This window comes from Heptranchias perlo, chromosome 32, assembly GCF_035084215.1.
Source record: "Heptranchias perlo isolate sHepPer1 chromosome 32, sHepPer1.hap1, whole genome shotgun sequence".
NCBI classification, from domain to species: Eukaryota; Metazoa; Chordata; class Chondrichthyes; order Hexanchiformes; family Hexanchidae; genus Heptranchias; species Heptranchias perlo.
Genome location: NC_090356.1, coordinates 11,669,026 through 11,693,664, shown reverse-complemented (window position 1 = coordinate 11,693,664; position 24,639 = coordinate 11,669,026). Strand labels below are relative to the sequence as shown.

General features: G+C 40.6%; 1 protein-coding gene across 1 annotated transcript in view; it reads right to left on the bottom strand.

Moving 5' to 3' along the window:
- Nucleotides 1-24,639, bottom strand: part of ctnnbip1 (catenin, beta interacting protein 1) — a 74,460-nt gene that overhangs the window by 9,556 nt on the left and 40,265 nt on the right. The gene's annotated exons all lie outside the window — the stretch shown is intronic.

Below are 24,639 nucleotides of genomic sequence, written 5' to 3'. Positions count from 1 at the left end.
AATGCATAGAAATGTGCAAATACTCTCATGTCCAGACGGTAGAGATAAAACAATTAGCCAAACACGTGGATGAACACAGAGCTGAACTGAGGTAACATGACGGGAAATTTCAACACAAATGAAATAAATTAAAACAAAATAAACTGCCTTAATAGTCCACAAGATCTAAACACACAGAAATTAATAACCATCTTTGAAATTAATAGTGCCTTTCCTGAATACTCAAAGTTGCCATCAAATTATTTTCACTGTCTTCTGACGGTTTTGTCCCAAGGTTCCAAAACAGAACTGCTATTTGTAAAATGGTTTCTTCAATTTTGTTTTTAAATAAATCTTTAAAGTCAGCCTGCCCCTGTCGCTATCACTGGATTACTGCTTTAACTGTAGTACTACAACACAATGTGCACAAGATTTTTATTTCAAACTAAATTGTACATTAGTTGTAAAGCACTTTGGGACACCCTGAGGTTGTGAAAGGTGCTATATAAATGCCCGAATCTGTTTTCATTCAATGCCAGCATACGCAGACTTTCGGGAGAAATAACTGGCTAGCAACCAGGAGAATGAAGCCAAGCTAATTTTCCTCCTCCACATCTCAAAGGAACTGAAGTCAAATTGTGGTGATCCTGTCACTGCAGCTGTGATCAGCTACCTTAACAGAGATCAACCTCCAACAATGGCTTCATATGATACGCCCAAGGGTACTCTGCAACATTCTCTACTCAGGTATCAACCATTAATGGATTTATAACTGTAAACTGAGTTGACCCCAGTCTTGGTCCAAATTCAACAATGGGCACGGCCTTCATACCTCAAACAATGGTGCAAAGCTTCACACTTCATGATGTGCACAGCGAACACGCAGTGCTGCCTCGACTTGCCTCCGTCCATAAAGCATTCCAGATCATACGTCAAAAAGATTAAAATTCTGATTTAAAAAATCTGAATAAAAACAAACAATCCTCGCGTGTATGAATGTTTTCTCTAGCCGTTGCCATGGCAGAACTAGATTTATGAAAAACCTTTTGCAATCTGGCACAGGCACAAACCTTTGCAGAGTGCAAGACTTTTTTTCCAGAATAAGTGTATGGCATTCTGAACCGTCAATCAAATCAACAGGAGGACCAGTACTTTCAGAGAACGCAGTTAATTGCCATAATTTTCTTATGAAGTGTGTACTTAGATTTGACCTCCTCGGTCGAGTGTGCATTTTGGTTATGAGCAGATAGAAAGAAGCTGCATTTTAACAGACTAACAGAATCCAATAATATACACAGGGCACTGATTTTCCCTGGAGCCCTGACTCCAGACTTGCCATCACAAGTCCTCGCAGCTGATTCTTTAGGCTCATAAGCAGGTTTGAAGTACAAAAATCTAATTAAACAGACTGCTCCACCTGGTTACCCAACTCTAAACAGAACATTTACAGCCCCGAGTAGAAGCAGCACCCAATGTGACATTGACAAGCTGCCAGCAATTTCCCGCGGAGACTCCAGCTAACCAGCTAGGGATGTATACTTTTTAAATTCCAATTTGTAACATGGAGGATGATGCTTTAATTTTTAACACGTGCACCTGTGACAATACAAAGCTGGGAATTCGCTGAGGATGGAACTCGCTCGTTACCTCTTGCTGGTTACATTCATGCTGAATTCCACATCCAGAAAACAATTCCCAAGCCACAAACAAATAACTCAATTTTCCTGAATTGAATTTACATTTTGAAGATTAACCTATTCGTTCCTCCCTCATGCCGCGCACCAGCTCAAACTAATTCGCCACAAGATGAGAACGACTGTCTCCTTAACAGTTCCCCACAGTAATGGGGCCGAGAACGAGAATTTTGGGCTGTGGGGGATTGTTCCTGGATTCTACATCTCATACACTGCTTTCCAACACATTAACAGCACTGTGACACCAAAGACTAAGGGATCCTTTGGAGGAAAGCATTCTTAGATTTAGAATAATGGATTTTAAACTATTCTATTTTTTCATTCCAGGGCCCACAAACAAGTGGTTAGTAAGTTTGCAAATTAAACAGCCAAAAATGAGCTCTCCCTATGCTTAGTGGATAAAGTCAATGTTCAGTGTGGTGCAGAGCCATAGAAATAAGGAACATCCCCAGTCTGAGCTGAGTTAGCTGATCTCAGCTGGGGCACTATAATTGACTTCATGCTTCTGGGTTAGGGAGGTGCAAATTGGGCTGGGTTCTTGCTCCTGATTGCTATCCAGTGACCCCTTGCAGAGTGTGCGCACGCACGCACAAGAAGAGTGAGCCAGGCTCAGCATCCCCAGTGGAACAGTCTGACCGCATTCTTCAACCTGGTTTTCCTGAAGGTTTAAATGGCAAATTGTCCAGTGTGGATCTGGGCTGTCACAACCAGTAATTACCATTTTTAAAGCCCAGATTCTGCTGAGTTAGCTGATCTTCTGGTTAATTGACAAAGAGGCAAAAAAAAATGCAACCATCAAATAAAATTCAAAGTGTAAAATAGATCCATTGGGAACTGTCATTGGAGAAAATCTCAACGTTTCTGTAGTACTTCTCTGAAAAGTGCCCCTCTCCAATACTGGTGATAAGCAGTTGGAGAGAAGATCAGAGCAGCACCAAGGGGAACAAAGTAAAGGGGAAAAATTGATACCAGGTTGATGGGGAACAGTGAGGAAGAGGTTCTGTGCAGGAATCCAAGCATAAATCTCAGATCTGTGAGCAAAAAAAAGAAATTGTGAGACAGACCAGGAAGGGAGGCCAGATAATGGAGGACACAGCAAGGCTGATCTATCTCCAAGATTAAAACTCTTGGAGATAGAAAGTTGAACAAATTTTTAATCTAAGTCATTATTAGGAGGATAAAGGCATTGGGAATGAGAGCCTGGTATAATAGGTAGGGAAACAGATGCAATAATTGTCTGTTGCTCTATAAATTGAAGGACAGTATAGTGGCCTTGGACAGGGTGCTACAGAAATTGACAGGGCAGATAAATGAGAGGAGATTACAGAGAGTGAGTGGATCATACTGAACTCATGAGATGAGTCAGCACAAGTCAGAAGAGAATGGACTGGTACTGAATTTTAGGGATGAGTCACCAGGGATTGGGGTTGATCTGACCAGATACAGAACTATCAATTTAAGGAGGAAGGTGCTGGGGGAAACTATGAACATAGGGATGATACTTGGGTCAAAGTAGGAAAAAAAAAGCAGGTGGCCAGAAGGCCAGAGAAGTTAACCTGTAACTTAGAGTTATGAACAGATACAAGAGCAGTGGCCCATATGGCAGGGGTAAGCCAAAAAGCCAGAGAAGATAGTTGTGATAAAATTGCAGGCTGCAAACTATGGGGGGATGGTAGTCGCAAGTATTCCTGTTTCAGGAAGATGGACAACCGTAATATCTAAAGGATGGTGAGTTGTTTATCTGGAGCTAGAATGTTGTACACTGAGGAAAAGTTAGAAGGACTATTGAATAGGCAAGAGAAGAGCCAGTGATGACTACAGACTTATATTGAATGTACAGCACAGAAACAGGCCATTCCACCCAACTGCTCCATGCCAGTGTTTATGGTCCACACGAGCCTCCTCCCATCCACCTTCATCTAACCCTATCAGCATAACCTTCTGATCCTTTCTCCCTCGTGTGTTTATCTCGCTTTCCCTTAAATGCATCAATACAATTCACCTCAACTGCTTCACCTGGTAGCGTGTTCCACATTGTTCTCTTCCCCAAGGAGCGTATATGGCATAAATTCTCATCAAAAACTGAAATTGCTATGTTAATTATAGAAGAGCTGAGCCAATATCTTGTTAAGAATTGGAACGAAGGTGATAAGCATAAGTTTATAGATATGAGAGATTAAATATGGATTACTTTTGTTCTAGTAGAAGAATGTTATCTGTGAGCCTAGATTATGCACTCAAATCCTGATCTGGAGTTTGAGCCTCACATCAGGACTTGACTGTGCCATCCAGTTCCTCATGGAGTTCTTGCTCAATTACCGTGGGTGCTCGGGGGGAAATTTCAGAATGTTATCTTCTTTTAAGTAGCTGGGGAAGATCCTTAAAGGGCAAATTGTACTGGGTCATCCTAGAAGGAGCAGTCCTGCTGAGATGAATGGCCTTTTCTCATCCCATGCTTCATATTCACAGACATATCTCACCGTGACAACCCACAAACATTTGACAAAAAGTAAAGTTAAAAAGAAAAAAAAATTCAGAATGGAATAAAATGCTGATAATTGCACACATAAAATGTCTATCTTGAGCACTTTTTCACTCAAGTTATAAGGATGTAATGTTACACTCCTTCAGCCATAATGCTGCACTGCTTCCCCTTGATGCTACTTTGAAGATTGTGATTTTTTTTTGTGTAATACAAAGCAGTGTTATGAGGAGTTTGCTGGCAAAGTTATGGGTTAGTTATAAAGATTCAGATGGTCCTATTGAATTCAAGTTCTTTCCGAAAGCTTCATATGTAGCTGCAAGACAAATGTTTCTATTTAACTCCATCGCCACATATTCTGTTGCTATCTTACAAATTACTGATGTATATCAGAGGTGGTTACACAGACATATGGTAGACCAGTATGCCAATTATGAGAGCATCGTGCAAGGAAAATTGGCAACAGTATTGGGAAGATTACTGAACAAAACGAACAGGAGATGCTGCTTCTAATCTATGTTTAGACAAGTAGCTATAAGTTGTGGTTTCAGGAATGCAATACCAAACCTGTTTGAACTATAAATTTTAACCAAATTAAAGACACACAAATTTAATATTATACTTTCATCTCCCAAGTTGCTTCAGTCGGCAGCTCGTGTTAAAAGTGAGTCTGTGACTGATGGAACCATATCAAAACACTACAGTAAGATGAAAAACAAATCCCTAAAAGCACTACCGATAATAGACACCCAAGTGCATGATGATGCATTGAAACATCTATTCCAATCCCTTAGGCGTGGAGTGTCAATGCTGATGTGAGGACTTAGCACAGTCAATGTTGCTGTCTCCTGTTGGGTATGTATCGCTGCTGACCCAGGGTGGCACCAGAGTTGTGCCCAAAGTGACTGCCGCAGTGCTGATGCCTGTACTCATGCTGATGAGGGCAATAAAAAGTGCCATCCAGAGATGCATATGTTCTGGTACTTTGACCGGAACCAGCATTGGGCAATATCAAACCGGATGGTCGAAGTTGGAGCAGGTAGTACGATCCCCAAAAGACCCCAAGATCTTCTCTTGAACAACGTGGGGTAGAATGTTGTTCAACTCGTGCATCCTGGGAGCACTCTCTGCTTTGTTTGATTCTTGCAGCTGGAGATGTTCTGTGCAGACCAGTAATTAGAAGGTCTGAACTTTGCATCCTTGTAAACATATCTTGCTGGTTGAGTCATTGTGGTGCTGTTGAAACAGGCTTTATACTTTGTAAAGTCATGCAACAATGGGAGGTAGGTGTTGCGTGCAAGCTGCCAAAAAAGAATCCATAGTATTTAATGCTGATTTTCAGACTTGGAACTGGCATGACCAGAACTGAAGGGTTGACTAGGTCCAGGCCAACAGGCCTCAGTGGGTTGACAATGAGATGCAGCAAATATTGGCAAGGTCAAAACACCGCTGGAATATCACTCAGCTCCATATTTACCTCATCCCCACTATCATGCCTTTGACACCCTTAAATTTGACTTTTCCAACTTTCTTCGCTGATTCCCAAGTTCTAAATTCCAACTCATTCAGAATTCCATTGCCTACATCCTATCCCGCACAAAGTCCCACTTACCTGACACCTCATCCGAGCTGACTTCCATGTTCCTCAGCGCATTCAACTTCAACTTGTCCACAAAATGCTCCCGAGTCTCAGCCCCTTCCTTTGCGATCTTCTGTGCCTCATTAGTCTGACCACACCCTTTACTCTTTCAAAGCTGCTCTACTCTGTATTTCCCCTCCCTCCGTTTACCATTGGTGGTTGGGCCTTCCACCATTTTGCCCTCCATTCTAAAACTCTCTCCCAAAACCCCTCCATCTTGCTATATATCACCACTTTGGAAAGCTTCCTCAAACCCTGCTTCTTCAACCATGCTTTTGGCCATCTCCCCTAATTTCTGTTTCTACTCAGCTCTGACCCCCTGATTGTGAAGTGCCTTGAGACATTTTGCCATGATAAAAGCGCTATATAAAGCTAAGTTGTTGATGATGATTTAGTAGCTAAACTTCACAAAAGGTTAATGAATTTCAAGAAGCCAATTTTCCTGACCATTGCCCTACGGAACACCCATTTTCTGGGCACAAACGTTGGGACAAAAGGGGGCAGAGACTAGTTTTGCCAGATTCATACTTCCTTTTTGCTACTGTGGGATTCCTGGGGCTTCCAAGAACAGGGTTGGAGGGGTGAACAGCTGAGCCTGTGTCTGCAATAGACCCAGGCCCATTGCGTAACACAAATGAGCTGGGTGAGGATGCTCCTTCCGTTACTTCCTTCTGACATTGCATCTGTAGATCACCCAGACGCAGTGGCTCCCCACAAAGCTGATGTTGGGCTTGCACTAGGAATCTCCTCCAGACCAGAGAGTCTGAGGGGGCTTAGCAGCAGGCCGAAGATCACCCCAGAAAGTAAGTTGTAAAATGTTTACTCAGCAGATCTTTGGGTCTTGGGGTTAACGGCCCAGGACAGGAAATATTGGTGCTCCTTAGCCAGGAGAGGCACAGCACACTTCCAGTGTTCTGCTCCTACCCAGTGGAGGGAGGGGCGGGGCAGGAGACAGGAAAATTGACCCCAAACTTTAATGTTGGATTGTTTTCAGACTGCAACAAAAACATTAGGCTGAATAAACATATAAAACAACGATAAGTGCAATAAAGAAAAGCTTTTTTCAATGCGGGAGACAATAAACTGCTCCTGACCATGGGTAAAAAGGACTAAGGGTAGGATGGAATAAGGTCAGATGGCCAAGTATAGCATGAAGGTCAGATAGTGTATCTTGGTGACTGTCCCTTCTCCTCCCCATTACAAGGATGATGGCCCAGCACTGCAATTTTGTCCTATCTCATCACTGTAATTTGATCCAGTCTATGGGACTGATGTTAATGGTTAAACCTGCAACATTATGAATGCTAAATTTAGTATTTTACCCCAAACAACTAGAGTCACACAAGTGGAGCAAAATATCTAAAATCTTATACAAGTGTTTTACTTATAACACTCATCTTTCCAGGGCTGTACTCTGGTCAATCAGAATGAGAATGCACTGCAAACATCCATAAAACATTATGTGCACATTTTATAAAATATCTACAGTTTAGCATGTGACAAACAGGACCTGGAAATTAGAAAGTTAACTTGAATATCTGTGAACCTTTTTCAAACAATGGCAGTCCATCTTACTTACTAATATACATATTGTACTTTGTTATTAATATTTCAGACAACGCATGGATACAAAAGCTAAGGTTAAAAACCACTAAATTATGTATGAACATTGCATAATTAATTTAATGTGGGGAAACCAACTATGAATTTTTTTCATAGATAGGAACATAGAAAGAAGAGCAGGCCAGTCAGCATCTCGAGTCTGTTCCGCCATTCAATTCGATCTTGGCTGATCTGTATCTCAACTCCATTACCTGCCTTTGTTTCATATCCTTTGATACCTTTACCCAACATAAATCTATCAGTTTTAGTCTTGAAAAGTTCAATTGACACAGCATCAACAGCCTTTTGGCGGAGCCAAATTTAAATTTCCACTACCCTTTATATGAAAAGGTGCTTCCTGATTTCAGTCCTATGTGGCCGAGCTCTAATTTTAATATGGCTTCTTGTTCTGGAATCCCTGCCCAGAGGAAATAGTTTCTCTGCATCTACCCTATCAAATCCCTTTACCACCTTAAACACCTCAATTAGATCACCCTTCTAAACTCAAGGGAATACAAACCAAGTTTATGAAATCTGTCCTCATGATTTATTCCTTTAAGTCCTGGTATAATTCTGGTGAACCTATGCTGCACCCCTTCCAAGGCCAATATATCTTTCCCAAGGTTTAGTGCCCAAAACTGAATGCAATACTCCAAATGGAGTCTGACCAAGTATCTGTACAACTGTAGCATCACTTTGACACTTTTCAATTTCAACCCCCTTGAGATAAAAGCCAACATTCCATTAGCCTTTTTAATTACTTTGTGTACCTGTGCACTAGCTTTTAGTGATTTGAGCATATAGATACCCAAATTCCTTTGCTCCTCATCTCTCACCATTAAGAAAATATTACAATCTGTCTTTTTCAGATCCAAAGTGGATGACCTCACACTTCCCCACATTGAACACCATCTGCCATAGTTTTGTCCACGTCTCTTTGCAACTTTGTGTTAGTAGTCTTCTTGGTGTTATTTGCAAAGTTGGATATACAACTCTCTATTCCTTCGTCCAAGCGATTGATATATATGGTGAAAAGCTGAGGCCCTAGTACAGATTTCTGGGCACCACCACTTGCCACATCATGCCAAGCGGAGAACGAACTCTTTGTCCCTACTTTCTGTCTCCTACCTCCCAACCAATTACCGACCCATGTCATGAGGTTACCTCCAATTCTGTGCGTTCTAATTCTTGCTAATAATCTCTTGTGTGAAACCTTATCAAATGCCTTCTGGAAGACCATATAGACAACACCATAAACACTCCCTTTTCCAATATGCTAGCGACCTCCTCAAAGATAGTGACCATATACATACACACTAGCAGATCTCCACCAACGTTACTCGTAGGTAGTACAAGGTCTGGAGTGCAGTTTTTGGGACTTACTGCAGTCCTGCTCTAAGGTCCCACATGGAACATGCTCCCTCCTGTCACTAATGTTTAAATGGAGGAGTTAACACTCACCCCTGCTGCTCCACTCTTGCACTAACTGTCACTGCTGCTTTTACCTTTTGGTTTTACAATCTGATTGGTTCGCTGGACCAATTATTGTGCATTGCCAGGATTTAGAAAAGGCCCAGAGTGCATTTATATTTGTTTTGTTTAGTTTTCTTTCTCAACTTCTGAACATATTCAGAGCTCCACCATTTTTTCATACTCCTCACTTCAGCTGATAGTGAGTTGACCATCAACTCTTCTCCATTTCTTGCACTAATGGTCCTCCGTTTACTTACTCAGCAGCCACCAATCCGCATTTACGGCAAATTTACAGCTGCCTGTTTTTTTTGCCTTGGGACAACTGAAATAGTGCAGTGAATGCTGCCTTTTTGATAGAGATTCACAAATCAACCAAATCTTAATTCAAGCAATTAAATGGTCAAGTTGATGAATTTACATTGATGTTTTTGAGTGTAAACCAATATTCTGGGTCATCATGTCGTGCTGCTGGAATGCACTAGCACAATGTCAATTTATGCACTTGGGCAGAAGCTGAAAAGGTTGCACATTGGTTTGAATACCTCATTCATACTTAGTGTACTAGTATGAAAGTTGTACAGAGTCCAAACCAATAAAACATTACAAACTCATAAAAACACTCTGAAAACTCACCCCACCGAACTTGGCTTCAGTGTGATTTATATCACTTTTGCAGCAGTGTTAAACAGAACCATCTGAGAATAGTCTCCCAAGCGAGGAGTATATTGTCTGTGTGTGTGCATGCCAAAGCTGTTTCCATTTGAAATAATGCCGCATCTTTTCTAGGAGACACGTCATTGGGGCCTAGGGTTGTACAGCACATGCACTAGAGTGGATCTAGATCTAAATTGGGAAACCAGTGGATGCAATCTGTCATAAAGTGGAACAACAAACAGTTTCGCACTAGGTTAGTAACCTATACAGCATATAAATGTGGCATGGCTCAAATTTAAATAGAGGCGAACAAAGCACATTTAATCTGCATTTTCTTATGTAAACAAAGCATGTTGACTCAATGGACAAAAGTAATGATTACCTCAGCTCCAGGCAGATGTTGTTCCTTTTAACTTTCAAAGAAGGGATGCCACGCCTATTTGACTGCAAATTGATTAATCTCAGTCCTGTGTTTAAGGCTGTTGGGAAAGTAGTGCCTGGGCTTGAATTTGCCTCCAGGTAGCAACAGATAATCCTTGGGGTTTCATATTCAGAAATAAACAAAAGACAGATATACAAAATATAATTTACAATTGGGAAGAATGAGCAACTTAAGCTTGAATCGGCAATTTTAATAAGTACATATAGAAATTAGGAATGGGAACATGTCGCTGGGCAAGGATGTTAAAAGAACCAGTAAACGGTCATTTGCAAAAAAAGTATCACAGTCGACTCTTAATTTAAAGTAGCTTAATTCAAATTATCTGGTAATTCAATTTTTATCACTGATTTCCTACTTCGCTGTGTTAATTACATTGCTAAATTCAAATTATTAATTTTAAGCACAAAAATTACTTTGAATTATCAGAAGTAAACTGTACCTCAACCTAAAATGCTTCCAAATAAACAAAATCCTCTTCTTCCTTATGGAGCAACATTGTCCAGCAGTAATCGAGTCACTTGCATAATCATACTTTTGCCACTAGCAGCTACTCTGCTATTACCTCTTTATTGGCCCAAGCCCAGTCAAAACAAATCAATGTTGACCAGTCTTCAGTTCATATGTAATGGTTATAAAATGAAGCTATGCTACTTCCCAATGTTCATGAACCTAATCCCTCCTCAACTTTCAGTAACAAACGCAGGAGGTTGGCAAAATCAACACCAGTTCTTTTAATAATCATCAATTCCTCTGAAAAAAGAAAGTAGAATACTATTGAAGGAAAAAAAGCACTTCTAATGTTAACTCTTGCATGAATCAGAAGGATGTTGGTTGTCCTTGAGATGATTGGATTTGTTCCTTTTGGTTTACGCCCAGATAGATCCTGTATGACTGACTAAACAGGAAAACAGATATATTTTTTGGTAGTTCAGTTCACTGGGAGACACTTTGGTGAGTCAAAGGAAGCAATGGTCTAGTTAATGAAAAACTCCCAGTCTACGGTTGAGTCGATTATAATACACACCCTGCATTTACTCTGATACCTTAGGTTTTAAACTGTTTTTCTGCAATCAATATTTGGCTTCCCTGAGATCTGAATTCCATTATAATTAACTGACTTAAAAATTATGGGTATAACTTACACCAAAGGTATTGTATAATTGTTTTATGAGCTTTGCTTTAAATATAATTCAGACTGAAAGGGGTATCTTCAAAAGATCTTCAAAATTACAAAAGGTTTGAAAGGGTAAATAGTGAAAGATTGTTTCCACTGGTTGGCAAATCAGTAAACATGGGAGCATAAACTGAGGGTTATAACTCAAAGAACAAAGAGGGAAGTTAGTACTTCCTGCCCCCATGAGGATTATTAGAACATGGAACGCTTTATCAATGGTTATTGAAGGAAATATTATATTATTTAAAAGGGAACCCAATAAGTACTTGAAAAGGAACAGAAAAAGGATAAGAAATAAAGAATTTGCATTTATATAATGTCTTTCAAGACCTCAGGATGTCCCAAAGTGCTTCGCAGCCAATTAAATACTTTTGAAGTGCAGAAACTGTTGTAACGTAGGCAAATGCGGCAGCCAATTTGCACAAAGCAAGATCCCACAAACAGCAATGAGATAAATAACCAGATAATCTGTTTTTATTGATGTTGGTTGAGGGATAAGTGATTGCCAGAACATTGGGAAAACTCCTATACCTTTCTTCAAATAGTGCTGTGCGATCTTTTAGGAGAGGGCTTAAAGTCTCACCTGAAAGATGGCACCTGTGACAGCACAGCACTCCCTCAGTACTGCACTGAAGTGGCAGCCTAGAATATCTGCTCAAGTCTCTGGAGTGGGGTTCAAACCCATGACCTTCTGACTCAAGTGTGCTACCATTAAGCCAAGGTTTAGAGCGGAAAATCTCCAGTGAAGTCCCTCACTCGCTGGGTCATCAGCAGCAAACATCAAGGCCTCTGATGTCACTGAGGATAGACTCTGCCTTAGTGAAAGCCAGGCTAATTAAATTCACTGGATTGCAAAATTTTGGATTGCATAGAGTTCAGGAGCAGGAGATGAGTTTTCTCTGAAGGCTTCCAATATTCCATCACTGGGCAATATAGGTTTTGTAAAACATTGAGGTCACTGAGCTTTCTAGAGAACTTGCTTTTCCAGCTATCCTTACCAGTTGTCTGCTCCAGCAGGGATACAAAGCTAGGGAACTGAATGTTGGTTGCTGAAGAGTGCTTTATGACACTTAAGTAATAGATACCCTCCCCCATCTACATATAAAAAGTTATGCACACAGTGCTGACTTCCTACAAATATCACACTTAACACTTTTCCCATCACATTTTGTTGATAACACCTCCACAATCTTTCAACAGCACATCCTCCGATTCACTATGATCAATGCCACAGGTGATCAGTTATTGTAAAATTGGATATTTAATGATTTTGGGTTTTGTGTATTTTATTTGAGCAATGCAAAATGTAATATATAAAAGGGAAATAGAATTCTGCTTCTAGTATTACCATCTCAAAAAACTAATTTTCTCATATTGAATCATTGCAGCTCGGGCAGGGTCAAAATACATACAGCACTTTAGTAGGATAACATCTATATAAGACCGAGTAATAGCTTTTCCTACAGTAAGTGACTGACATTCAAACTGCACAACACAATAAATGGTCCTTGGGGTCAACAGCAGTGGTGTAAACTGGCAGCAAAATGAAGGAAATGAAAAATGGTTTCACAAGTGAGTACGTAAAGGCCATTAATGGCATAGCGTAACCCAGTTTCATATATTATAAAGGTTAATATAAAATTGTGAAGAGCTAATGACTCACGCAGATTGAAATATATTGCTCATGCTATTATCCCATCAGTATTGAATTTCCTTGTCTGATTTTTCCCTCCTTCTGAGGCCAGCTGTAACGCCATGACTACTGCCTCAGCTAAGATAAACTAACTGACTAGACGAAGACATCGAACTTGTCACCTTCTGATTTGTATGACCTTGTGCTACACATCTGTGTCAACTAGGCCACAGTGGGAACGTATGACAGAAAATCTTTAATCTATAAACACAGTTGAATTTTTCTAGGTAAAAGGCTGAAAGAAAAGAATTGTCTGCGATTTTACTGGGTGAGACAGCCTCTCTGATTCATTGGAGATGGTTCTCAAGAGATCACTGGCAATTACTTTCCATTTTGTGACTTTTCTCAAGCAACTGTTTGGTTTTGTTGGGGGGGTGGGGGCGGGGGGAGGAAAGAACAACATGAAATTAGAATGTGACTATTAAAATTGAGGAGAGGATTGCAGAGCAGGAAAAGCAGTTTCTGTGTGAAATTGTAATCATTTTCTTGACATATGTGGAACATTTAAAGGTCCCAGGATTTTATGGTCATAAGCAATACTTTATATCGGAACTGGGCTTTCTATAAAATTGTCAAGCTTTTCTTTTAAAACAAAAAAGCATAGTATTACAAGAACTGAGGCAGTCATCTCAGTGCTTCAGATAATGAAAAGATACAACACCCCATAGAGATACATAACAAGAGATACAGCACACCTTAAGATCCAAATTAAACTACCCTGCAGGGCGAGAAGCTCCATAATTTGAGTTAACTGCAATGAAATTTCATATTTATGAAGAATATGCACCTCACTGAATTTCATAGGTAGATGATTACAGATCAGCATGAAACCTAACAGCTTTGTTGGCAGAAAATGAGTTCCTAGTTCCTGTAAGTTACATACTCTGAGAAACTCTGGTGGAATGTTTGCACCTTTTCAGAAATTTTACACAAGATTCACAAATTGTTCTGAAAATAACTGCTTCCAAGGCATTTAAAATACAACGGCACTCTGTTAAATCCCGATCTGTAGCCCACATAGATCCAGAATACAATTATTTGGCTGTTAATTGCGCCCTGCCCATACAGCTCTCGTGTTAAGTTTGCCCTGTAAGTTAAGCTCTCACAGCTACAAAATTCCTAATGGTCAGGCACCATCTTGCAACATGAATGGTATAATGGAAGATGAAAAATGCTAGACATATACTGGTCAAGAATATCAGTTTCTCACATTTTGTGAAATTTGTGTGTCTTTTTCATGCCTTTAAGAATGGAGGAAAAGCACTGCCAGCTACCTTAGAATATATTTTCTGCCTCCTTTATACGGGAGACCTGGTTGTGTAATCAAGGCTTAGTATACAAAATTAGTAGGTGGAGCTGTCCCAGTTATTTTAAACTGCTGCTTTCTTTCCACCCACATGTTCCACACAAAATGCAAGCTCTATCAGCAAAAGAAAATTGCTTTAGATTGCAACAGAAGGCAGGTAGCTACAGCATTATTTATAGGAAGAGGATTCAGCATTTGAAACAGGGAAATTTGAGACTGAATCCCCTGCTAAGACAGCTCCCTCGATGACCTGAAGTATAAAGGCAATGCCCAGTACAGTACTGAGCCGTTAACAATCAAGTCCTAGATTCAATGCATGGCTTCTGCTGAGTTACCTGATCTCAGCCAAGGCAGCAGTTGAGAAAAATTGCAGCACCACCTGCACGAGGAAGGAAAAAAATAATTAGCTGGAGTGCCTGCCCCGCCCACTATCCAATGACCCCTACTGGAAAGCCTGCGTGTGGGAAGAATGAATGACAGCAGAACTGGGCTCAGCTGTGTTGCCCTCCACAGTGGAATAGCTTGCTGAGACACTCTGTCGAGTGTCATACAAGAAGAACAGCCACCAGGGTGAGATACTGGGATACTGTCAGTGCCAGTCAAATTGTGCCCAACCAAGAATAAGAGAAGGGGGTGGAGTTAGAAAATGGGAACCAGGAGGAAGATGATAGAGAAAAAAGTCTCTTGAGCTGTATTGGTATGTGTGCAATGCTCCCTTTTATAGGGCATCACTACTTTAACAATAGAGTTTTGTCACGACTCCTTTGGATTTAACAATGCCACCAGCAACAATGGCACTGGACATCCCAAACTCTCATTTTTTCAGCCCATGGGCAAGCTGAGCGCTTGGCTGTTGCACTGATGGCCTGTATGGACTCTTACTTATCAGGGAAGGTTGGCACCCTGAACAAAGTTCCAATTGCCTGCAAAATTGATTTGATGATGTCTGCGGTGCTCTGAAATGCAACCAGCAATGGAACAGGGGCTGAGGTGAGGAGCCTCAGGGGAAGGTGGCAGTGAGGCCAGAAGAGGGAACAAAGTAAATCATGAGCTTGCTCTCTCAGGTGAGGATGGAGGTGTGGGGTTCAGAGATGTTGGGCTGTGGTGCAGAAAAGGATTTTGTCATTGTCCTTACCCTCTAAGCTGATCCTGGTTCTGGCTGCAGAGGGAGAGTCATATATTGCTCAAGATAATGAGCCAGATCTGATGGTGGACAATCAGCTGGTCATTCACTCTAGGCTGTATCAGAATCAGGCCCCATTCTGTCCCTTATCTAAAGTCCACACTTTCCAGCAGAAGTTACTGGATAGCAAACTCCTTGATGTTTTTTTAATTTTATCTAGCCCAGGTTCCACCTGACATCAGCTTATGTCTAACAGACCAGCAATCAAACATGGGACCTTCTGGTTTCAATGGCTCAATGCAACACCAGGCACAGCCTTTATCTCATTTCACAGTACACATGTCTGCTAAGAGGTGGACAAGAGACATCCTGTTGACTCACCCTTCCAATTTCCCCTTCCACAAAGAGAAGGGCATAACTTTCCCCTCTAGCATCTAACTGAGATTGAGAGAATATTCTATAGGAATGCTGGGGTAAACTTGAATTCTATTGCTCTGCAGTCCATCAGCACGCCAATGTGTTGTGCCACAATGCCACCCACAGGATTACACATTCTAGTGTAATGCTGTTAGGGAGTGGAAGTTATGTCATATACTGAAACCCCTTTATCTGGATTTATTTCAAGCTGTGCAAAAGAGAACTAGTTATGTTCATTATGATATTATATAATGTTTTCCATTTAGGTTTTCAAAAATGATCTTTGTTATATTCTCAAAGATTTAACTATTTAGATATTAATTACACTGTGATCAACCTAACCGGGCTCAGAATCATACACTTCAAAAGCTGTGAACAATTCATGCGCTTCAGCAGCAATGAGACGGACTGTTCATGACCCTTGAACCTGTAGCATTTAAGCAGGATGCCTGCTCTTACTGAGGGGCAGCAGGCGACAGCAGGGCCAACTAGTGAGCTGCCTGTGTGAAGCCTCGAAGGAATTGCATGGTTTTCAGGGCTCAGTAAATAAATTTGCTCTGGCATTTCAGTTATGGCTTTTCCCATGTGCATTCCAGAGCAAGTGAAAACTGATTTGACAATTCATCAAAAGTGCACAAATGCTTGACAATCCAACTATAAATAATAGAAGGGAATGCTGTAGTTACTCTTGCCGCAGCTAAGAGTTGGGATCTGTATTACGAAGGGAATTATCAAACAACGTACAAATTGTCAATGAAGCAAATGCAGCAGTTTTTCATTCATAATGAAAGCATAATTGTTCATTAAAAAGCACAGCAAGTTGACAAAAACAATTTTAAAACACTGTAAACCATTATAACTAGTATAGTACTGGCTGCCCTCAATTTCTTGCTCAAGAACTGCACGGATAACAATATGAGAAAATGAGGTGTTCAGATCTTTCTATTCTTGTAACATGGTGACTCCACACTGCATTTATAGTTGATGTGAAGCTTAAGTGTAGAGTACTATTTCCTCACACTGCTTGCCCAAATTCCAAGGTAGGATGACTATTACTGCAGCGTCTCAATGTCCTCCCAAATTGGTGAAACTGCAGTACAACTGTCTGATTATACTGCATATCAGAAACCAGAAAGGATCCAAGTTAGTTAAAACCCAACTCTGCATGTACAACAAACTGGAAGAAAAGCTGTTCATTGCTGCTTTTTGCCTAGTTTGCTCTGAAATTAGATGCAGTAGATCTGCAAGCTGGTTTTCTTTTCAAATTGCTTCCCATGTTGCACTCTGTGATGCAACATCATCATCATACACATCAGTGTGATATTGCCAAAAAGCTGCAGGGAGATTTTGCCAATGTTGAGACTGGATGCTTTCAGCTGGAATAACCAGCCAAAATTATCAAACTTTCTGCTTGCAGGAGTGGAACCAGAACCACTTTAGATTTTAGCACAAGAATATAAGGTGAACTTACTTATCATCATATTTGCAGAAAAGTCATCTGAAATCTAAAGTCAGGAACCATAGTATTGTTAGAAACCTGCCATCCCAGTCAGTTGAATCCAAATGAGACAAAAGAAAACTGAACCATAAAACCCTGCTTCAGGAACTGCCTGTTACCCTAGTTTATTTATTAAAACTATCCTTCTCAACCACTGTTGTAGCCAGGGACTGAATGATAATAATGGGTTAATGCACTTTCAGCTCTGGGACCTAGATTCAAAGTCAGTCCCGATTGATAAGATTAAAAATATTCTCTGTCATCTGGCCAAGCAGAAGAGGTTTGGGCAGTTTTAACTCAGTTGCTAGTGGGCATGAGCTCATAGCTCAAAACTGCCTCCAACTAGGTACATGTCCAAGTTAGGATGATGTCCGATTCTTGGACGATATGGTGTTCCCATGACATTGTCCTTCTTGGTGGTAAAGGTGATGGGGCTGGGAGGTACTGACAAAGTAAACTAGTTGCTGTAAGTTGCTGGTATATCGAGAAGCAGTAATGCAGTCACCCTACCTCAGGTTGATCTGAATTTGAGTGCACTTCAGAACAAAACAGTAGATGTGAAAAAGGTGATAAAAGCTGATTGGAACCCAAGTATAAGCAATCTTTAGACATGACAATCGTTCTGCTTCTGTTAAATCTGGATTAGGGGGCAGCCCGATTTACACCATAGCATAAAAGACTAACAGAGAACCCCAAAATTGCACCCAGTGCAGGTTCCTTATGAGCTTGTATGATGTCACTTCACTGCTACTCCATACAAAAAAGATGCTTCAAAGAATATGGATGTGATAAAAGGGTGCCGACTGTGCATTGAGGCAAACCATATCCAGGAAGAAATCATGCTTATGCTGAGTATAGCAAGTCAGATGAAATTTGACGAAAGGTAGGACATACATGGAAAATAATGTACTCCATAAGGGGGTTGGTTTCAAATTAATTTAGATAATTACTGGTACAGTCAAGTACCAGAACCCTCATACAATCTCTCGCACTGCAGTCACCAAATCTCAATCTCCCAATTTCCGCTGTTGCCAAGCCAAGTAATTGGCCTGCTTCAATATTTGTTTTTCCATGGAGATATCTGCAACATCCATACACATGGAAAACAAACCCATCACTTTGGAGCAAATCTGCCCTGCTGAATACCATAAATCCAACTGGGGAAGCTTCATTAATCCGCTAATTTTATACATGAAACTCAGATTATGGCACCAGCTTTCAGTATAATCATGTCATAGAATGACTGTACAGTGAACCCAATGTTCAAATATTGCTGGCACTTAGCCAAAGTGGCAGTGGGACAAACTGCACAGTAAAATATCTGTGTTAAAAATCTTACTTCAGCATGCACCTTGTCAACTTTTTCCATTATAAATGTTGACAAGAATTTATAATGGAACTGCCCATGTAAAATAGTCACGCTGTAATTACATGCTTCCCCAGAGGATGGACTGCAGTGAGGATATAAATTACATTGTGGCAGGTTTACATAGACAGCTCTGACTTTTTCATAAATCAGGTGGTGATACTACTGTAGAGCAGAGAAGCGACTCAGAAGGAGGTTTTTCAAAGCTCCTATGGTGGCAGCAATGGCACCAAATGTAAAGAAACATTATTTTTTTCTCAGCCCTCTCGTATGAAACAGCAATGCAGCTTTTGCACTGCTGGCTTGTGAGGATCAACCAAGTCAAGAAGGGTCCATGGCTCGAAAACAAAAGTTGAGAGTGTTGGTGATATTTCACCAATTAGCTCCGCTTAATGCCCCTTCATTATAAATTTAGCATAATCTTAGTGCAGTCAAGAGATATTAAAGAAAACAAGGTTTGTTAATGGCAAAGTTGACTTGGCACAATTATGCAATTGTTCTCTGACAACAAATTAACATGATGTTCGTGAAGTATGTGTGAAACCCAATAACAAAAAAAGACGGCAAACAATAGGCTCCACATTTTGCTGCAAACACAATTAATGAATAATCTGGCATATTGAAGATGCCATGCGTTGGCATAAATCACTGGATTTTAATCACCCATTTATATTCAATTTGCCGATGACAGTACAGTACCTCTAAAATAGACAGTAAACCCAAAATAAATAGCATGGCACAGTTGCTGGAAGCAGCATGCACCAAAGTAGGCATTCAGTCATGCTTCCTACAGATCTATTGCCCCAGCCTCCAATGCGAGTGCCAGAGAAGCATGCTTTGAGAGGCAGATAAAAGGTACATGTGAGCTGAGCGACTGAAGTGCTCCATACCAGCAGTGAAGTGGTGGCCTGCTACTGATCTTCCCCAGTTTCCAGTTGCTTTAGTGTCAATCCAGTTGCTGATGCTGAAGAATTCCTTGCTCTTTTCCCCATATCCCTCAACATCCTTCCATCCCGAGTAAATACGCCCTTTTGAACACCTCAATTGATCCTTCATTTCTGGGCTTCTGGCACAGTGCATTCCACATTCATACAAATCTTTGTGTGCAGATTTTTTTTTTCTGAGTTCACTTTTAACTGGCTCAGTTTGAATTTTGAGATGCTGCCCCCTTGTTCCAGATTCCCTCCTACAGAGGGAAGACTCATTCCCTATCTACCTGGTCAGGTCCTTCATTATTTTAACCACCTCAATTAGATCGGCCCTTAACTTCCTCATCGCGAATGTGACCCAAATTTACCGTGTCTCACATCATTGCTAAATCTCTTCATCCCACGTATCAGGTATCATCTTTCATCTTTATGTAATGCATAATTACATTCATTGCTACTCTTCTTTTCACCATGTGGAAAAGCTCAATTAGGCTAGTTAGACATGAAGCCATGCTGACTAATCAGCTTACATCTTTCCAACTACTCACTTACTCTATTATCCATGATAATAAACTCTAACAATTTTCCTACTATTCAACAACAGGTTGCATCACAGCCAAGCTTGATCCTGTCCTCATCTGATGCCCACTCTTGAGCATTTTACAGTTAAGGTCACTAGATAGCAATCAGAAGCAGGATCCTTGGTTGATTACTCCTTTTAGCCCAGAGGTCCTGAATCCAATCGCAGCAATGCAACAGTCACCCTGGCTAAGATCACCGAGGGGCCCTCCTGGGTTTGCATGTCTGAGGAGCATACAGTTTGGTACAGTTATCTGCCATGCTACCTGGAGGGTGGGGGGGGGGGGGAAGAGCAATATGGTGACTGATTTTGCTATAATAGATTTTGATAAACAAATCTGTTGTCTATCTTTTCCCCCTATACTGTCATTCTGTACATAGTAATAGTCACAGCCCATTTAATCAAGTATCTATTTGAAGTATTATTGGGAGAAAACAATCCATTCTAATCGTATAATATTTTTGGATTTAATGCCAAAACGCTATTGCAGTTTTGGATGAGAAAATGCTGACACTGGGCACAGCATGTACTGTACTGAATACTGAGTAGGCTTGGAATGTTATCATTCACCACTTTAACACACAAAAAGGACATTGTCAGTTCAAATTTCTATTTTAATAGGTCTGAGCCTGGTCTTTAGGAAAACCTGAAGATACCAAATCTTTGTTGCCAGGGTAACTGGATTAACTTTCCTAAATTCAAGCACAGCTCATTTGAATGCTGGGGTATGCCTGGTTCCCAGGTGTTCTCAATGTTTGATTTAGGATGATGATTGATGTCACGATGGAATCACCCCTGGGAGAGAGAATGTACAAATAAAATAAAACCTAAAATTGGTGAAAGAAAATTAAATATAACTTCCCTCAGTACTCTTCTCAGTCTCTTTCCCCTCCCCCTTTCTCACTGGATCTGCTGTCTCATGCTGAGGCACAGTTTCACAGATAATGCCTACCCTCCAGTATCTCACCTTAGTTGTCATTCTTCATATGTGATTCTGGACAGTAAATGTCAGCAGCCTCTTTGATTGTGGGGGTGGACATCATAGCTTAGCCTGATCCTGTCACACGCACAAATTCCAGCAGATTTTACTGAATAGCAAACAGAATCAGAAACACTGGCTGATTTTTCTCTTATATGCCCTGAGAACACTGTAGTATTCTTGTGGCCTGCCTGAAAACTCAGGTCATAACCCTGGGCCTTCTATGGCTGTATGAATCAGTACCATATCTTGTGGTGCATTTACCTATTAAGTCATCGGGGCGCACTTCCAGTTATACCAGTAAAAATCGATCCCCTGAAAACCATACCTGATTATACTGAGTATCAGTTGCTACCAAGCTTGTCAATGTAAGAAATGAACACTGACTAACCGCCTGCAAACTCCAAAAATATTACACAAGCCCCCCCACCTCTACAAGAATACAAGTTGCAACAGAATCTTGTATTTTAGTATTTCCTCATTGAAAACATTTATTCAGATATATGCATAAAAACAGTGACCGAGTGGTCCAGAGAGTTAGCATAGTGCCTTTTCACTTCAACCATGGGGTGGGCATCACAACACCAACTGCCACTAAATCTCACTCAGAGGAGCCATAATGAGGCTAATAAGGGAAAAGGAAAATTCTCACTGGCCCAGTAGGGAGTATTTTACTTCATATCTGGCCATGCTACTCCTGACCTTGGGAGTACTCAGTAATGACATTAAGTAGCAAAAATGGAAATTGTGCTGTCTGTGGCACTCATATCCTCAGCTTGAAAAATTCTCAATTTTACCAAACATCAAAACATATTTTACCTGTATACATTAGAACTTAAGAAATAGGAGCAGGAGTAGGCCATACGGCCCCTCTAGCCTGTTCCGCCATTCAATCAGATCATGGCTGATCTTCAACCTCAATATATTGTATAAGCTAGACTTTCTATATCTGATATTACTAATAATAGTCACAAGCTACTACTATATGCCTTGAGGTCTGACTTTACCCTCCTGTAATTATCCTTTCAACCTCCTCCCAGCAGTTAAATACTATGTAATTTGAAGAATTATCTCCAACCACCTATAGTGGAACTACACTTGTGATTTATAACATCAGAACCACTTGAATCCATTTCATTATCAGCTACTCCAAGTTATTTACAATCCCACACACATGAAAACATCAGCAACAAGTTCCAGTTATATAGCACCTTTCAACATAGAATAATGTCCCAAGGCGCTTCATAGAGGTGTGAGGAAAACGGATGATGAGCCAAAGGAGACAGATTAGGAGCAGTGACCAAAACACAGAGAAATCATACATGTTTTTTGGCTACAAAAAATGAGAATAGGAGAATACATGAGAGCTTCTTGTTATTTTATTTAAACTTGTTTGCACATTTGTGCAACTAACTTGGAAACTGAAAAAAACTTTTCAACATGCCCATCATTCTATTTTTCCCATACACAGCTAGCTACTTTCCTCTAATATACTTAACTACAGGTACAGTTGGGTTGGTAATAATTTGATATCTGTATTATGACCAGGTAGAGTGATTACATTTTGGGTATAGTAATCATAGATTTATTCTGAAAAACACTTTTTATTTACTGTTCTAAAAGATAAAAGGCATAATGGCCAAAATAGACAGTGACAGCGGTATTATACTGCACATCAGGGAATATACACACAGCTGCAGCAGGATAGTCACAATTGGTAAAGAGTCAGATGCAAGGGTAACATAAGGTGGCAGGAAGCTCCTCAATATTGATTCTGACGGGCTTTAGGGTGGGATTCTGGTAGATCCAACACTAACCCAGCAAAAACTCGGAGGCAGTGGTAGGCCAATGTTGCTGAGTTAATAAGCAGGGGCCTGGACTAATAATTTAGAGAATGAATGTGAGTTCAAATCCCACCATGGCAGATTGAGAATTTGAATTCAGTTTAAAAATCTGGAAATAAATGCTACCTCCAGTAGAAGTGGCTGTGAAGCTGACGGATTGTCGTAAAAACCCAAATGGTTCACTAATCTTCTTTAGGGAAGGAAGCCTGCCGTCCTTACCTGGTCTGGCCTATATGTGACTCCAGTCTCACACCAAGTTGGTTGACTCCTAACTGCCCTCTGAAGTATCCCAGCAAGCCATTCAATTTTATTAAGCTGCTACTCAGGGCAACTGGGGATGGACAATAAATGTCGGCCTTGCCAGCAACATCCTCATACCGAGAATTAATTCTTTAAAAAATCCAACTACCCATAAGCCATCTCACAAGGGTCCTCAGGGAAATCTCAGATTTGTTTCCTTTAGTGTCATCATACTTTGAAGGGAATTGCAATTTGACATTTTTTGGAAAATAAAGAATGTAAATACTGTAATAACACATTAGCATAGAATATAATTAATCTGGACATTTTCTTTTACATTTATAGCATATTTCCCCCCCCCCCTCCCCACTTGTGCACACATCACCAATTCATCCCTCTCCTGGCAGGAAGATATGGCAAAAATCAGCTTTCACTTCTTCACAACTACAATGTTTCTAATACCTTCTTTTTTAAACCATTCTTTGGCCATCCAATAAGTGACACCAATGTCCCAGGTAGCTCGTAGAAATGTTCCATTTGATGAGTTAATTTCACAAGCAAAAATATCCACTGTTGCCCCAAGTGCTATTACTGGTTTACTCTCCATTGTAGCAGTTTTCTACCCACCTACATAGACTAGTGGAGCAATCAGGACTGTGGTGTTCCCTCTTCCTCCCCTCTTTTTAAAGGCATGCAGGATTCAGAAGAGCAGCCAGTGTACCCACTTACCACTCAGTACTTCACATTAGACTTGGTCTCAGATTAAGGTCTGAGCTACAGTGCACTCTCTGAGGGTTAGTGGTGCGAATGAATGTCAGATTCTGCAGTATTAACACATAAATCCTACATCTATTTGAAAAATTGAGCAACAAGATTAAGTAGCAGGGTGTTTCATCCATGTTTTATCTCTTTTCCTTTCAAAAGCAGACTGTGTTCACTGGGAGGCTTATCTTAATTGAGATTTTAAAATTGGAAATAGAGGATAAACTTTTTTTGTATAAACACGCATAAATAAACAGAGCCAAAAAAAGATAGGAACAGTATTACGTAGTATCGTATATCAGGTGGTAAGACGCATTTACGGATGCTGCAGAGTGGACACAATCGGTACTGAATCATATAGACTGGCCTAGAAAAGAAGAACAAAGTACACGCAAGGACACTGGCATCCTCATTCTATGAGGTAGGGGTCGGGTGGATACCTGGTAGATCCGATGCCGCTCTGGCTAAGGTAGAGGATGGGGTGGCAAGTTGCCCCAGCTGTTCCAGGTCGACAATATTCAGGTTATTTGCGATTGTGCACGAGTTCAGCCAGTATTATAATTCTGCAGTACCCAGCCCCGACCATTAGAAGCCCTCAGTGGGCTAAGTAAATAGTAAAGCAACCTCTGCTAGTTAAAATTGACAATTGTAAACGATTTTACAACACCAAGTTATAGTCCAGCAATTTTATTTTAAATTCACAAGCTTTCGGAGGCTTCCTCCTTCGTCAGGTGAACGATGTGAAAAAACTGAAGTACTTCAA